Raw genomic sequence first — 11,352 nt, 5'->3', positions numbered from 1 at the left:
AGACCTGCCCTACGACCCAGCAATTGCACTGCTGGGGATTTACCCCAAAGATATAGATGCAGTGAAATGCCAGACACCTGCACCCCGATGTTTCTAGCAGCAATGTCCACAATAGCCAAACTGTGGAAGGAGCCTTGGTGTCCATCGAAAGATGAATGGATAAAGAAGATGTGGTCTATGTATACAATGGAATATTACTCAGCCATTAAAAACAACAAATACCCACCATTTGCTTCGACGTGGATGGAACTGGAGGGTATTATGCTGAGTGAAATAAGTCAATCAGAGAAGGACAAACATTATATGGTCTCATTCATTTGGGGAATATAAAAAATAGTGAAAGGGAATAAAGGGGAAAGGAGAAAAGATGAGTGGGAAATATCAGAAAGGGAGACAGAACATGAGAGACTCCTAACTTTGGGAAACCAACTAGGGGGGGTGGAAGGGGAGGTGGGCGGGGGGTGGGGGTGACTGGGTGATGGGCACTGAGGGGGCACTTGATGGGATGAGCACTGGGTGTTATTCTATATGTTGGCAAATTGAACACCAATAAAAAATAAATTTATTAAAAAAGTTCCTTTAAATTCCTCACAGATCCTATACACAGAAATAGTTATTTACTTGTTTTGATTATGTAAAACAAGAATAGAAACTACACTACTATTGGAAACATTAAATTTCATCATAAAGTAAGAAAGCAATTTAGGTAGATAAGAGATAAAATTCTGTTGAGGTCTCTCTATGTAGAAAGATACATTTACATAATTAGCATCCAAGAAATTTCTATCATTTAAAACTAAAAATTAGAAATAATTATGTCATCCTTTCCTATATAACTTAGCAATTGTCAAGGATTTTCACCCACATTTTATTTTAAGTCAAGTGCATTCTTGGATGACTATTAAATCATTAATTCATTCATTTATCTATAGATACATGAACTCACCACGGCATGGCAAGTTCTCTGTCAGATGCTGAGCCTCCACTAGGGAAAATGTGTAATTTCTAGAACCAGACGTGGAGTCAGGTAAGTGGAGGCATGGGAATTTGGGTGAAAATTTTCCAGGCAGAGAGAACTTTGTGTTCAAAAGGAGAACATGGGGTGCTTAAGGGCTTAGTGGTTCTGAGTTCCCGGAATGAAAAATGAGAGAGCCAAAGTGATCATTTCTTTCCCCTTCTTGAGAGGGAGAGGAAAAAAGGCAAGTGCTTCATGACTTTTTCCATCAATATTTTACCAAATTTAGTTTGATAGAGGATTAAAATTCAGTGTTTAAAGATGTAATGTGTTATTCCCATTTAATTAGTTGATAATATCCAAATATATAAATAAATTTAGTAGTTTATATACTACCTATGTGTAATTAAAAATCAAAAGGAAAAATTTTTTTTCTACAAGTAACTCCATCCTCTGACCATGTTTTTATACTCTCAGTGCAGTGGTGTACTGGCAAATGTTTGTCAACCCACTTTTGAGAAAATGAGCGCATGAATATGTGTCATCATTTCTATGATGTAGGTGGTCCCCACATGAGAATCGTAACCCACCAGTTTGACTCTAACTGGCTCACAAAATCCTGAAAACCTAACAACTGGATTTTTCAGAGCAGAACAAGCCTGTTCTGGCACATTGTTATTTTTTTTTTTTTGGCACATTGTTATTTAATCTCTGTTAGCATTTTTTTTTTTGCTTCAATAAGTTATAATAGTATATAATAAACTTTCTCTAAACTGTAAGATTTCATGTTTTGACACATTTATATACTCAGGAAGCCATTACTACACACATACAATATCCCCATCATGTACATCACCACAGAAACTTCCTCCTGACTCTCTGTGAGCCCTCCCTCCTAACCCCCCAGTCCACCACCCCCAACATGGGCAGCCTCTTGATCTTCTTTCTGTCACTATTGATTAATTTGCATTTTCTCAAGTTTAGTAAGTAGACTTATACATTATCTACTCTTTTGTCTGGATTTCCCCACTCATGATAACTATATTGAGACTCACCTATTTGTTGCATGGACCATTAGTTCATTTATTGTTATGGATGGGTGGTGCTCCATTGACTGGATACAGCACATTGCATTTAACCAGTTACCTGTTGATGGACATTGGTTTTTTTCCAGTGTGAGGGCTGCTACCTAGAGCTAATATAAACATTCTTGTGTAAATAGAGTGGAAATAAGCTTTCATCTATTTTGAGAAAATACCCAGGGATGGAATGGTCAGATCTCAAGGCAGGTGTACATCTAATGTTTGAAGAAATAGACAGATTATTTTCCAAAGTGGTTGTGTTCTTTACCTTCTCAACACTAGTACATGAAAATTTCAGTTGAGTTCTTTTGCATCCTTGCCAATACTTGGTATGATCAATCTTTTTCACTTTAACCATTCCCATAGTTACGAAGTGGAGTCTCCCTGGGATTTTAATTTTCGTTGACCTGGTAATTGGTGTATTGAGCATCTTTTTAATCTCATATATTGTTTGATAAAGTGCTCAAATCTCAAATCTTTTAAAATATTTCTCTCCTTTCCTTCTTTCCTTCTCAAATGAGCATCTTTCCTTCTCAAATGAGGATCTTGGTATATTCCAGATATAAGTTCTTATTCAGAGATAGGGTTTACAAATATCCCCCACCCTGGTCTGAGGGTTATCTCCTCAGTCTTCTAACATTTTTGTTGAAAAGAAGCACTCTTTAATTTTTATAAAATCCAATTATCAACGCTTTCTTTTAGGGATTGTGTTTTTTTTGTGTCTTTTTTTTGCATATTCTTTTATTGGAGTTCATTTTGCCAACATATAATATAACACCCAGTGCTCATCCTGTCAAGTGTCCTTTTCAATGCCCATCACCCAGTCACCCCATCCCCCTGCCTGCCTCCCTCTTCCACCATTCTTTCTTAGTTTCCCAGATTTAGGAGTCTCTCATGTTTTGTCACCATATTTAATTTTACCTACTCATTTCCCCTCCTTTTCCCTGTAATCCCTCTCACTATTTTTTATATTCCCTGTATGACTGAAACCATATAATGATTGTCCTTCTCTGACTGACTTACTTCACTTAGCATAATATCCTCCAGTTCCATCCACATCGAAGCAAATAGTGGGTATTTGTCATTTCTGATGGCTGCGTAATATTCCATTGTGTACATAGACCACATCTTCTTTATCCATTCATCTTTTGATGGACACCCAGGCTCCTTCCACAGTTTGGCTATTGTGGACATTGCTGCTGTGAACATCGGGGTGCAGGTGTCCCGGCGTTTCATTGCATCTGAATCTTTGAGGTAAATCCCCAGCAGTGCAATTGCTGGGTCGTAGGGCAGGTCTATTTTTAACTCTTTGAGGAACCTCCACACAGTTTTCCAGAGTGGCTGCACCAGTTCACATTCCCACCAACAGTGTAAGAGGGTTCCCTTTTCTCCGCATCCTCTCCAACATTTGTTGTTTCCTGCCTTGTTAATTTTCCCCATTCTCACTGGTGTGAGGTGGTATCTCATTGTGGTTTTGATTTGTATTTCCCTGATGGCCAGTGATGTGGAGCATTTTCTCATGTGCTTGTTGGCCATGTCCTATGTCTTCTTCGGTGAAATTTCTGTTCATGTCTTTTGCCCATTTCATGATTGGGTTGTTTGTTTCTTTGCTGTTGAGTTTAATAAGTTCTTTATAGATCTTGGAAACTAGCCCTTTATCTGATATGTCATTTGTAAATGTCTTCTCCCATATTGTCTTTTAGTTTTGTTGATTGTTTCTTTTGCTGTGCAGAAGCTTTTGATCTTGATGAAGTCCTAATAGTTCATTTTTGCTTTTGTTTCCCTTGCCTTCATAGATATATCTTGCAAGAAGTTACTGTGGCCAAGTTCAAAAAGGGTGTTGCCTGTGTTCTCCTCTAGGATTTTGATGGAATCTTGTCTCACATTTAGATCTCTCATCCATTTTGAGTTTATCTTTGTGTATGGTGTAAGAGAATGGTCTAGTTTCATTCTTCTACATGTGGCTGTCCAGTTTTCCCAGCACCATTTATTGAAGAGACTGTCTTTTTTCCAGTGGATAGTCTTTCCTTTTTGTCGAATATTAGTTGAGCATAGAGTTAAGGGCCCATTTCTGGGTTCTCTAGTCTGTTCCACTGATGTTTGTGTATGTTTTTGTGCCAGTACCACACTGTCTTGAGGATCACAGCTTTGTAATACAACTTGAAATTCGGCATTGTGATGTCCCCAGCTCTGGTTTTTTTTTTTTTTCAATATTCCCCTGTCTATTTTGGGTCTTTTCTGATTATTTGTTCCAACTCTCTGAAGAAAGTCCATGGTATTCTGATAGGGATTAAATTGAACATGTAAATTAAAATTCGGCATTGTGATGTCCCCAGCTCTGGTTTTTTTTTTTTCAATATTCCCGTGTCTATTCCAGGTCTTTTCTGATTATTTGTTCCAACTCTCTGAAGAAAGTCCATGGTATTCTGATAGGGATTAAATTGAACATGTAAATTGCTTTGGGTAGCATAGACATTTTCACAATATTAATTCTTCCAATCCACAAGCATGGAATATTTTTCCATCTCTTTGTGTCTTCCTCAATTTCTTTCAGAAGTGTTCTTTAGTTTTTAGGGTATAGATCCTTCACCTCTTTGGTTAGGTTTGTTCCTAGGTATCTTATGCTTTGGGGTGCAGTTGTAAATGGAATTGACTCCTTAATTTCTCTTTCTTCAGTCTCATTGTTAGTGTATAGAAATGCCGCAGATTTCTAAGCATTGATTTTGTATCCTGCCACATTGCTCAATTTCTGTATGAGTTTTAGCGATCTTGGGGTGGAGTCTTTTGGGTTTTCTATGTACAGTATCATGTCATCTGTAAAGAGGGAGAGTTTGGCTTCTTCTTTGCCAATTTATATTGTAGCAAATAAGTCTTTGCCTTAAGCATGGCCACAAGGACATTTTACTGTCTTTTCTCATAGAATTTTAGTTTTAGGTTTTACATTTAAATTTGTCATTTAGGGTAGCCTGGGTGGCTCAGCAGTTTAGCGCTGCCTTTAGCCCAGGGCATGATCCTGGAGACCCCAGATCGAGTCCCACGTTGGGCTCCCAGCATGGAGCCTGTTTCTCTCTCTGCCCCTGTCTCTGCCTCTCTCTCTCTTTGTCTCTCATGAATAAATAAATAAAATCTTAAAAAATAAATTTGTCATTTATTTTGCATTAATCTCTGTATATTGTGTAAGATATGAATAAAAGGTTTAATTTGTTTTGTTTTGTTTTTGTATATATTCAATTTTTCCAGAATCACTTGCTGGGAAAACTATCCTTTCCTTATTGTACTTTCTTTATAACTTTGTCAGAAATCAGTTGTTCATACATGTATGGGTCTATTTCATAATTCTCTATTCTGTTCTATTGATTTATCTTTCTATGTGTTTTCAACAATACCATACTGTCTTGATTGGTTTTATAATGAGACTGTAAATCAGGGAATATTAGTCTTCTAACATTGTTCTATTGTTTCAAACTGATTTTGTCTCTTTTAATCCTTTGCATTTCCACATGGATTTTGTAATCTATCAATGTCTATAAAATACATGGTCATATTTTGGTTGAGGATGTATTGAATCTACAGGTCAATTTGGAGATAAGTAGCCTCTTAAAAATATCAAGTCTGCTGATACATGAACATGATATATCTCTCCATTTACTTAGGACTTACTCTCAATGTTTTACAGTTGTAAGTGGACAGCCATTGCACTCTTTTTGTCTCATTAATCTCTAAGTGTTTCATGTTTTTATTGTTGTACATGGTATCTTAAATTTCAATTTCTGATGGGTCATGGCTAACTGTGTTAGTACAATTGTTTTTTGTATATTGATTTTATATTCTGCAACCTCACTAAACTTTATTTGTAGTAATTTTTCATAGATTACATTGGATTTTTTACATAGATAATCATGTGGTTTGTAAGTAAAGGAACAGTTTAGCTTCTACTTTTCCAGCCTCAATACTCTATTTCTTGCCTTGTTGCACTGGCTAGAACTTCCAATATAATGCTGAATAGGAGCAAGATGAGAAGACATCTGAGTCTTGTTCTGCATCTTAGGGGAAAATATTCAGTCTTTATCATTAAGTATGTTGTTTACTGTAGGACTTTTATAGATGCCCTTTATTGGGTTGAGGGAGTTCCCTTGTGTTCTTTTTTACTTCTTATATTTGTATTTTCTTTCTGTTTGATAGACTTCCTTTAACATTTTGTAAACTGCAGGGCCCATTGGTGATCAACTCTTTCCAATTTATATGTCTGAAAAAGTGTTTCTTATACTTTTGTTTTTGAAAGATATTTTTGCTGGGTATAGAATTCTAAGCTGGTATTTTTTTTTTCTCTTCAGTCTCATAAACATGGGGCTCCATAGTTTGCTCATTTATTTCAATTGTTTCTTATAGAAACCTACTGCTGTTACAAATTTTGTTCCTCTAAATGTAATGTGTTGCTAAATGTAATGTGTATCTCTTTTTCTTCAAGGTATAATCAGCACACATATTTTCCATCTTACACATTGTAGTTTTTAACTTTGAAGGTCTGTTCGGATGTGTTTTTTTTAATTTTTTAAAAGATTTTATTTATTTATTCGTAGAGTCAGAGAGAGAGAGGCAGAGACACAGGTAGAGGGAGAAGCAGGCATCATACAGGGAGCCTGATGTGGGACTCGATCCAGGGTCTCCAGGATCATGCCCTGGGCTGTAGGCGGCGCCAAACCGCTGTGCCACTGGGGCTGCCCTGGATGTGTTTTATATCTTCCATGTCTCTACTTAGCTTTTGGAACATGTGGAATACAGTTATAAAAACTGTTTTAATGCCATTTTTTTGTTATTTCTAACATCCATATAAGTCTGAGAAGTTTTACAGGATTTTTCTCTTTGGAGGTTCTACTTTCCTTCATCAGTACATATGAAGTAATCTTTGATTATATACCAAAATTGAGTATTTTATTCTGTGCCATACTGAATATTTTTATATCCCTATAAATATTTTTATATTCAATTTTGGGATTCAATTAAAGTAGTTGGGGGCAGTTTAACACTTTCATGTCCTTCTTTCATGTCCTTCACAGGATGGAATGAAAGCAGTACATGATTTAGGGCCACTTATTTCCCACTTTCCAGGTCAAGAACTTTCTGAGCACTATATTCAATGTACTATGAAATGCAATTCACAGTACAATGATATACCACCTCACACTCATTAGGATGACTACTATAAACAAAATTAACCAGTACTGGTAAGGATGTGAAGAAACAGAGCCTTGAGTACTCTTGTTGGGAATAGACAATGGTACATCCACTATGTAAAACAGTATGATAGTTCCTCAAACAGTAAACAGAGTTACCATGTGATCAGGCAATTCCACTTATGGATATTTACCCAAAAGAACTGAAAGCAGAGTCTCTAGGAGATATTTGTACAACTAAGTTCATAGCAGCATTATTTGTAACAGCTGAAAATGGAAGCAAATTGAATGTACATGGATGGATGAATGGATAACCAAAAGGTGGTACATCTATACAATAGAATATGATTCAGTCTTATAAAGGAAGGGGATCCTGACACCTGTTACATTGTGGATAATCCTTAAGGACATTATGCTAATTGAAATAAGCCACCCACAAAATGCTAGTACTATAACATTCCACTTATATGAGATACTTATAGTAGTCAAAATCATGGAGACAGAAAGTAGAATGGTAGTTCCCAGGGGCTGAGGTTAGTAGGAAATGGGGAGTTATTGTTTAATGAGTATAGAGTTTCAGTTTTGTAAGATAAAAAGATCATAAAAGATAAATCAATTTTTTAGGTAGATGGATGTTGATGATGATTACACAAAATTATGAATATATTTAACTTCACTGAACTGTGCACTGAAAAATAAATCAGATGGTAAATTTTATATTGTGTGTATTTTAGTACAATAGAAAAATGTAAAAAAAAAATGGAGAGATAAAATTTTTCCCAGACAAACAGAAATTGAGGGAGTTCATCACGCCTAGACCTGCCTTAAAGAAGTGCTTTGAATATCTTCAATTTGAAGTGAAGGAACACTGAACAAACACAGAAGTGCATGAAAAAATGAACCTTGTAAGGATAGACAAAGACCTGATACATGCAGGAGGCCACAGCACTGCTGGGCAGCATGTAAATCACTTTAAACCCTAGTATGAAGTTAAAACACAAAATTATTAAAATAACTGTATAAAAGTAGATTTCTTAATTTGACCATAGATATGAATACTAGATAGAATAAATCCAGAGAAAGGTAAATAGCTATATCTTTTTTAAAAAGATTTTTTATTTATTTATCCATGATAGTCACAGAGAGAGGAGAGAGAGGCAGAGACACAGGCAGAGGGAGAAGCAGGCTCCATGCTGGGAGCCCGATGTGGGACTCGATCCCAGGGCTCTGGGATTATGCCCTGGGCCAAAGGCAGGTGCTAAACAGCTGAGCCACCCAGGGATCCCTAAATAGCTATATCTGAGTTAAATTGTAACATTTTAATATAATGCTTGGTTTGGGTCTTGGAAAGCCCAAAACTTATTGTGTTTTGTCCAATTTTCCTTTGGCTTTGGATCACTGGCTTCATTTTTGAATTGGCAATTTCAATAAAAAATATATGTATCACTTGTAGGATATTTTTTTAAACATTTTTAAATTTAAATTCAATTTAGTTAACATATAGTGTATTATTAGTTTTAGGGATAGAATTTAGTGACTTGTCTGTTGTATATAACACCCAGTGCTCATTATATCATGTGCCCATATTAATGCCCATCACCCAGTTACCACATTGTTCTAGGTGCTTTATCAAAAAAAATTAATAGGCTCTTTAAAAATAAATTAATTAAGAACATCTTATGTGGATTTTCTCAGTGTTCTTTGGAATGAATACAGTAAAATGTTTTATTAAACTTTGTAATTACAGAAAATTTTTATTATTTTCCCTATTTTTTCAATAGCTTCAAAACCAGACTGACAGTCTTTCCTTTTATACCCTTTAGTGATATCAGCTCTGTTGCCTAATCTGTTGACTGAGTAAAACAGTGCCCTCCTTCACGTGGGTGGGCTGCATCCAGGCAGGTGAAGGCCTGAGCAGCTCAAAAGGCAGACCTTCCTCTGAATTATGGAGCCCTCTTCTTGCCTGGCTGTCCTTGAACTGGGATGTTGGCTTTTTTTCTTCCTTTTGAACTCTAATGAAAAGACTGAATATTTCTTGGTCTTGAGCCTGCTGGCCATCAGACAGGAAGGACACCAGTCCTCCTGGATCTCAGGCTGTGTAGACAGGCTGGACCTAAATGATCAACTGTTCCAGGTTCAAGCAAGATGCCCTGCAGATCCTGACACTTGCCAGTCTAGTTGCTTCCTATGATAAATCTTGCTGTATGTATGGCTCTGTTCTGCTAGGTTCTGTGTCTCTGGAAAACCCCAGCTAATACACAAGGTCTGCCAAGCACTTTTGAAAACAACCCAAAATTGAGTAGAAAATAGAGTCCCAGGCAGCCCTGATGGCCCAGCGGTTTGGCGCCACCTTCAGTCCGGGGTATGATCCTGGAGCCCCGGGATTGAGTCCCACGTCAGGCTCCCTGCATAGAGGCTGCTTCTCCCTCTGCCTGTGTCTCTACCTCTGTCTCTCTGTATCTGTCATGAATAAATAAATAAAATCTTAAAAAAAGAAAAAAGGAAAGAGTCCCTGAGGTCTGCTTATGAGGTTGTGCAGCTTCGGACATCTGACAAACCAGACCTTACCACTAATTTGTAATGATATCGAAAAGGAAGAAGGAACTTCTGGACTCTTTCCTGTGATTGCACTTTGCCAGGTTGAGCTTGCTCAATACTGGGAGTCACATTTACATCTGTCCCGCTCACTGGGGTATTTTATAATTACTGGAATTCCTCTGCCCTTTTTGACTAAATAATGAATTCCATAATAACACGGTGCACACATGCACATGCCGAGTGAGTGGTGAGCGCAAAGCCGGTTGGCCCAAGTGCCTGCCCTTTGACTGTGCTCAGATTCCTGCCTAATTACAAAAATATTGTGTAAATGTCAGTCACATGAATCTGTTTGTGAAACCCCATTGCCATGTGTGCATTCTCCCAGGACAGCGCACGGCGTGATTCAGCACCAAGACGATTCCCTCCCGAAAGACACAATATGGGGTGAAACCCCACTAAAGTGTAGCAAATGTGGACAAAACGCTGCAGAAATGCCTTCCTGACACTAATGCTTCCTGATTTAGTAGGATGTACCAGCGGGGGCACAGGCCTGGCTGTGTCTGCAGCAGGCAGGTCCCTCTGGGGCCCCCGTGGTTCCAGAAAACCCTGGCGTTCTGCAGGTGGCAGCTAAGAGTGAGATAAATAAAAGTGCTAGTCTTGAGTGTCACGTTCAACAAACTAAATGTGAGTAAACACATATCCATGGAAAGAAACTGAGCAAACTTTGTTCTCACAGCTCTATGGAACATGGCAGGTGTTCTGAAGTTTGAGAACTTGCACCTTCCTGCAAGTGGACTCAGAGGCAGCTTTTGTTGGAGGCCTTGCTGGGGGTCCAGGCATCCTGTGTGAGATTGAGCACTGATGCTCTGGGCTCCCCAGGAAAGCCAGAGCCAGCTTTCCTTCCTGGTTCGGTCACAGAAGTTCCTTTTTATCCCTGACCAGGTGGGCCCCGGTGAGCACTCCCCACCCTGCAGGGACCCGTCCCTGGGATCTGAGCCCCTGCAAACTCCAAGCCCCACTGAGAAGCCCACTTATCTGCGCAGCATCTCCCAGTTCCTTCCTTCCTTCCTTCCTTCCTTCCTTCCTTCCTTCCTTCCTTCCTTCCTTCCTTCCTTCCTTCCTTCCTTCCTTCCTTCCTTCCTTCCTTCCTTCCTTCCTTCCTTCCTTCTTTCTTCTTTCTTTCTTTTTCTTCTTTCTTTCTTTCTTTCTTTCTTTCTTTCTTCTTTCTTTCTTTTTCTTCCTTCTTTCTTTCTTTCTTTCTTTCTTTCTTTCTTTCTTTCTTTCTTCTTTCTTTCTTTTTCTTTTTCTTTCTATTTTATTATTCATTCATGAGAGACACAGACAGAGAGGCAGATACATAGGCAGAGGGAGAAGCAGGCTCCATCTAGGGAGCCCAATGTGGGACTCGATTCCAGGACCTCGGGATCTCGCCCTGAGCTGAAGACAGATGTTCAACCACTGAGTCACACAGGTGCTGCTCCCACTTGCTTTCTTGTTAAGCCCAAGCAAATCCCTTCTGTGACCCTCCTCCTGGCTTCCACGGGTCCTTGCACCCTGCCTGGTTCTGCTTACTCCCTTCCTGTGGGCAAGGCACAGAATCCTG

The sequence above is a fragment of the Vulpes lagopus genome, chromosome 2 (assembly GCF_018345385.1).
Source record: "Vulpes lagopus strain Blue_001 chromosome 2, ASM1834538v1, whole genome shotgun sequence".
In the NCBI taxonomy this organism is placed as follows: Eukaryota; Metazoa; Chordata; class Mammalia; order Carnivora; family Canidae; genus Vulpes; species Vulpes lagopus.
Note: the sequence above shows the minus strand (reverse complement) of the source record.